Here is a 5,000-nt window from a genome sequence, read left to right on the forward strand (position 1 = left end):
TGGTATTCCCAGGCGGTCTCCCATCCAAGTACTAACCAGGCCCGACCCTGCTTAGCTTCCGAGATCGGACGAGATCAGGCGTACTCAGGCCGGTGTGGCCATAAGCAAGAAACTATCTCTTGGTGCACTATGTAAAGTCAAAGTGAGCCTGATTAACAGCTGTTGCATTTCCACCATTTAGATAAGCATCTTTGTGTCACTCAAAAAGTGGAAGAAATTGCATATACTGTAGCCATAATTTGTAGCACAGATTGTTGGATGAAATACAAACTAACCTTGCTTACTTATTTCAAAGCGAGGGCACATATTTCAGCCTTGTGGGAAAAAACGGACAAAGAGTTGAAATTCCACAAGGCAGTGACAAAAAGCTTACAGCACCTGGTATTCCCAGGCGGTCTCCCATCCAAGTACTAACCAGGCCCGACCCTGCTTAGCTTCCGAGATCGGACGAGATCAGGCGTACTCAGGCCGGTGTGGCCGTAAGCGAAAGGCAATCTCAAAAAGTGGATGAAATTGCATATACTGTAGCCATAATTTGTAGCACAGATTGTTGGATGAAATACAAACTAACCTTGCTTACTTATTTCAAAGCGAGGGCACATATTTCAGCCTTGTGGGAAAAAACGGACAAAGAGTTGAAATTCCACAAGGCAGTGACAAAAAGCTTACAGCACCTGGTATTCCCAGGCGGTCTCCCATCCAAGTACTAACCAGGCCCGACCCTGCTTAGCTTCCGAGATCGGACGAGATCAGGCGTACTCAGGCCGGTGTGGCCGTAAGCGAAAGGCAATCTCAAAAAGTGGATGAAATTGCATATACTGTAGCCATAATTTGTAGCACAGATTGTTGGATGAAATACAAACTAACCTTGCTTACTTATTTCAAAGCGAGGGCACATATTTCAGCCTTGTGGGAAAAAACGGACAAAGAGTTGAAATTCCACAAGGCAGTGACAAAAAGCTTACAGCACCTGGTATTCCCAGGCGGTCTCCCATCCAAGTACTAACCAGGCCCGACCCTGCTTAGCTTCCGAGATCGGACGAGATCAGCGAGAAATTGCATATACTGTAGCCATAATTTGCAGCACAGATTGTTGGATGAAATACAAACTAACCTTGCTTACTTATTTCAAAGCGAGGGCACATATTTCAGCCTTGTGGGAAAAAACGGACAAAGAGTTGAAATTCCACAAGGCAGTGACAAAAAGCTTACAGCACCTGGTATTCCCAGGCGGTCTCCCATCCAAGTACTAACCAGGCCCGACCCTGCGTAGCTTCCGAGATCGGACGAGATCAGGCGTACTCAGGCCGGTGTGGCCGTAAGCGAGAAACTATCTCTTGGTGCACTATGTAAAGTCAAAGTGAGCCTGATTAACAGCTGTTGCATTTCCACCATTTAGATAAGCATCTTTGTGTCACTCAAAAAGTGGAAGAAATTGCATATACTGTAGCCATAATTTGTAGCACAGATTGTTGGATGAAATACAAACTAACCTTGCTTACTTATTTCAAAGCGAGGGCACATATTTCAGCCTTGTGGGAAAAAACGGACAAAGAGTTGAAATTCCACAAGGCAGTGACAAAAATCTTACAGCACCTGGTATTCCCAGGCGGTCTCCCATCCAAGTACTAACCAGGCCCGACCCTGCTTAGCTTCCGAGATCGGACGAGATCAGGCGTACTCAGGCCGGTGTGGCCGTAAGCGAAAGGCAATCTCAAAAAGTGGATGAAATTGCATATACTGTAGCCATAATTTGTAGCACAGATTGTTGGATGAAATACAAACTAACCTTGCTTACTTATTTCAAAGCGAGGGCACATATTTCAGCCTTGTGGGAAAAAACGGACAAAGAGTTGAAATTCCACAAGGCAGTGACAAAAAGCTTACAGCACCTGGTATTCCCAGGCGGTCTCCCATCCAAGTACTAACCAGGCCCGACCCTGCTTAGCTTCCGAGATCGGACGAGATCAGCGAGAAATTGCATATACTGTAGCCATAATTTGCAGCACAGATTGTTGGATGAAATACAAACTAACCTTGCTTACTTATTTCAAAGCGAGGGCACATATTTCAGCCTTGTGGGAAAAAACGGACAAAGAGTTGAAATTCCACAAGGCAGTGACAAAAAGCTTACAGCACCTGGTATTCCCAGGCGGTCTCCCATCCAATTACTAACCAGGCCCGACCCTGCTTAGCTTCCGAGATCGGACGAGATCAGGCGTACTCAGGCCGGTGTGGCCGTAAGCGAAAGGCAATCTCAAAAAGTGGATGAAATTGCATATACTGTAGCCATAATTTGTAGCACAGATTGTTGGATGAAATACAAACTAACCTTGCTTACTTATTTCAAAGCGAGGGCACATATTTCAGCCTTGTGGGAAAAAACGGACAAAGAGTTGAAATTCCACAAGGCAGTGACAAAAAGCTTACAGCACCTGGTATTCCCAGGCGGTCTCCCATCCAAGTACTAACCAGGCCCGACCCTGCTTAGCTTCCGAGATCGGACGAGATCAGGCGTACTCAGGCCGGTGTGGCCGTAAGCGAAAGGCAATCTCAAAAAGTGGATGAAATTGCATATACTGTAGCCATAATTTGTAGCACAGATTGTTGGATGAAATACAAACTAACCTTGCTTACTTATTTCAAAGCGAGGGCACATATTTCAGCCTTGTGGGAAAAAACGGACAAAGAGTTGAAATTCCACAAGGCAGTGACAAAAAGCTTACAGCACCTGGTATTCCCAGGCGGTCTCCCATCCAAGTACTAACCAGGCCCGACCCTGCTTAGCTTCCGAGATCGGACGAGATCAGGCGTACTCAGGCCGGTGTGGCCGTAAGCGAGAAACTATCTCTTGGTGCACCATGTAAAGTCAAAGTGAGCCTGATTAACAGCTGTTGCATTTCCACCATTTAGATAAGCATCTTTGTGTCACTCAAAAAGTGGAAGAAATTGCATATACTGTAGCCATAATTTGTAGCACAGATTGTTGGATGAAATACAAACTAACCTTGCTTACTTATTTCAAAGCGAGGGCACATATTTCAGCCTTGTGGGAAAAAACGGACAAAGAGTTGAAATTCCACAAGGCAGTGACAAAAAGCTTACAGCACCTGGTATTCCCAGGCGGTCTCCCATCCAAGTACTAACCAGGACCGACCCTGCTTAGCTTCCGAGATCGGACGAGATCAGGCGTACTCAGGCCGGTGTGGCCGTAAGCGAAAGGCAATCTCAAAAAGTGGATGAAATTGCATATACTGTAGCCATAATTTGTAGCACAGATTGTTGGATGAAATACAAACTAACCTTGCTTACTTATTTCAAAGCGAGGGCACATATTTCAGCCTTGTGGGAAAAAACGGACAAAGAGTTGAAATTCCACAAGGCAGTGACAAAAAGCTTACAGCACCTGGTATTCCCAGGCGGTCTCCCATCCAAGTACTAACCAGGCCCGACCCTGCTTAGCTTCCGAGATCGGACGAGATCAGGCGTACTCAGGCCAGTGTGGCCGTAAGCGAAAGGCAATCTCAAAAAGTGGATGAAATTGCATATACTGTAGCCATAATTTGTAGCACAGATTGTTGGATGAAATACAAACTAACCTTGCTTACTTATTTCAAAGCGAGGGCACATATTTCAGCCTTGTGGGAAAAAAACGGACAAAGAGTTGAAATTCCACAAGGCAGTGACAAAAAGCTTACAGCACCTGGTATTCCCAGGCGGTCTCCCATCCAAGTACTAACCAGGCCCGACCCTGCTTAGCTTCCGAGATCGGACGAGATCAGCGAGAAATTGCATATACTGTAGCCATAATTTGCAGCACAGATTGTTGGATGAAATACAAACTAACCTTGCTTACTTATTTCAAAGCGAGGGCACATATTTCAGCCTTGTGGGAAAAAACGGACAAAGAGTTGAAATTCCACAAGGCAGTGACAAAAAGCTTACAGCACCTGGTATTCCCAGGCGGTCTCCCATCCAAGTACTAACCAGGCCCGACCCTGCTTAGCTTCCGAGATCGGACGAGATCAGGCGTACTCAGGCCGGTGTGGCCGTAAGCGAAAGGCAATCTCAAAAAGTGGATGAAATTGCATATACTGTAGCCATAATTTGTAGCACAGATTGTTGGATGAAATACAAACTAACCTTGCTTACTTATTTCAAAGCGAGGGCACATATTTCAGCCTTGTGGGAAAAAACGGACAAAGAGTTGAAATTCCACAAGGCAGTGACAAAAAGCTTACAGCACCTGGTATTCCCAGGCGGTCTCCCATCCAAGTACTAACCAGGCCCGACCCTGCTTAGCTTCCGAGATCGGACGAGATCAGCGAGAAATTGCATATACTGTAGCCATAATTTGCAGCACAGATTGTTGGATGAAATACAAACTAACCTTGCTTACTTATTTCAAAGCGAGGGCACATATTTCAGCCTTGTGGGAAAAAACGGACAAAGAGTTGAAATTCCACAAGGCAGTGACAAAAAGCTTACAGCACCTGGTATTCCCAGGCGGTCTCCCATCCAAGTACTAACCAGGCCCGACCCTGCTTAGCTTCCGAGATCGGACGAGATCAGGCGTACTCAGGCCGGTGTGGCCGTAAGCGAAAGGCAATCTCAAAAAGTGGATGAAATTGCATATACTGTAGCCATAATTTGTAGCACAGATTGTTGGATGAAATACAAACTAACCTTGCTTACTTATTTCAAAGCGAGGGCACATATTTCAGCCTTGTGGGAAAAAACGGACAAAGAGTTGAAATTCCACAAGGCAGTGACAAAAAGCTTACAGCACCTGGTATTCCCAGGCGGTCTCCCATCCAAGTACTAACCAGGCCCGACCCTGCTTAGCTTCCGAGATCGGACGAGATCAGCGAGAAATTGCATATACTGTAGCCATAATTTGCAGCACAGATTGTTGGATGAAATACAAACTAACCTTGCTTACTTATTTCAAAGCGAGGGCACATATTTCAGCCTTGTGGGAAAAAACGGACAAAGAGTTG

The 5,000-nt window shown here is 45.6% G+C and overlaps 12 non-coding genes across 12 annotated transcripts in view; all 12 read right to left on the minus strand.

Moving 5' to 3' along the window:
• LOC118958171 overlaps window positions 1-106 on the minus strand; it is a 119-nt gene extending 13 nt beyond the window's left edge. Inside the window, exon 1 of the ribosomal RNA XR_005047250.1 lies at window positions 1-106. This exon is cut by the window's left edge and continues 13 nt beyond it. This is a non-coding gene — a ribosomal RNA (5S ribosomal RNA).
• A 260-nt stretch (window positions 107-366) lies between these two features.
• Window positions 367-485, minus strand: LOC118958242. The gene has a single exon (XR_005047300.1). It is a non-coding gene; the product is annotated as a 5S ribosomal RNA (ribosomal RNA).
• Window positions 486-662: 177 nt separating this feature from the next.
• On the minus strand, window positions 663-781 carry LOC118958243. Its single transcript, XR_005047301.1, has one exon. It is a non-coding gene; the product is annotated as a 5S ribosomal RNA (ribosomal RNA).
• Window positions 782-1,205: 424 nt separating this feature from the next.
• Window positions 1,206-1,324, minus strand: LOC118958205. The gene has a single exon (XR_005047285.1). It is a non-coding gene; the product is annotated as a 5S ribosomal RNA (ribosomal RNA).
• Window positions 1,325-1,584: 260 nt separating this feature from the next.
• LOC118958186 lies at window positions 1,585-1,703 on the minus strand. The gene has a single exon (XR_005047266.1). It is a non-coding gene; the product is annotated as a 5S ribosomal RNA (ribosomal RNA).
• A 424-nt stretch (window positions 1,704-2,127) lies between these two features.
• On the minus strand, window positions 2,128-2,246 carry LOC118958204. The gene has a single exon (XR_005047284.1). It is a non-coding gene; the product is annotated as a 5S ribosomal RNA (ribosomal RNA).
• A 177-nt stretch (window positions 2,247-2,423) lies between these two features.
• LOC118958244 lies at window positions 2,424-2,542 on the minus strand. The gene has a single exon (XR_005047302.1). It is a non-coding gene; the product is annotated as a 5S ribosomal RNA (ribosomal RNA).
• A 177-nt stretch (window positions 2,543-2,719) lies between these two features.
• On the minus strand, window positions 2,720-2,838 carry LOC118958245. Its single transcript, XR_005047303.1, has one exon. It is a non-coding gene; the product is annotated as a 5S ribosomal RNA (ribosomal RNA).
• Window positions 2,839-3,098: 260 nt separating this feature from the next.
• On the minus strand, window positions 3,099-3,217 carry LOC118958189. Its single transcript, XR_005047269.1, has one exon. It is a non-coding gene; the product is annotated as a 5S ribosomal RNA (ribosomal RNA).
• A 177-nt stretch (window positions 3,218-3,394) lies between these two features.
• Window positions 3,395-3,513, minus strand: LOC118958177. Its single transcript, XR_005047256.1, has one exon. It is a non-coding gene; the product is annotated as a 5S ribosomal RNA (ribosomal RNA).
• A 425-nt stretch (window positions 3,514-3,938) lies between these two features.
• On the minus strand, window positions 3,939-4,057 carry LOC118958247. The gene has a single exon (XR_005047305.1). It is a non-coding gene; the product is annotated as a 5S ribosomal RNA (ribosomal RNA).
• A 424-nt stretch (window positions 4,058-4,481) lies between these two features.
• LOC118958248 lies at window positions 4,482-4,600 on the minus strand. Its single transcript, XR_005047306.1, has one exon. It is a non-coding gene; the product is annotated as a 5S ribosomal RNA (ribosomal RNA).
• Between the last annotated feature and the right edge of the window lie 400 nt (window positions 4,601-5,000).

Source organism: Oncorhynchus mykiss, unplaced genomic scaffold (genome assembly GCF_013265735.2).
Source record: "Oncorhynchus mykiss isolate Arlee unplaced genomic scaffold, USDA_OmykA_1.1 un_scaffold_483, whole genome shotgun sequence".
NCBI classification, from domain to species: Eukaryota; Metazoa; Chordata; class Actinopteri; order Salmoniformes; family Salmonidae; genus Oncorhynchus; species Oncorhynchus mykiss.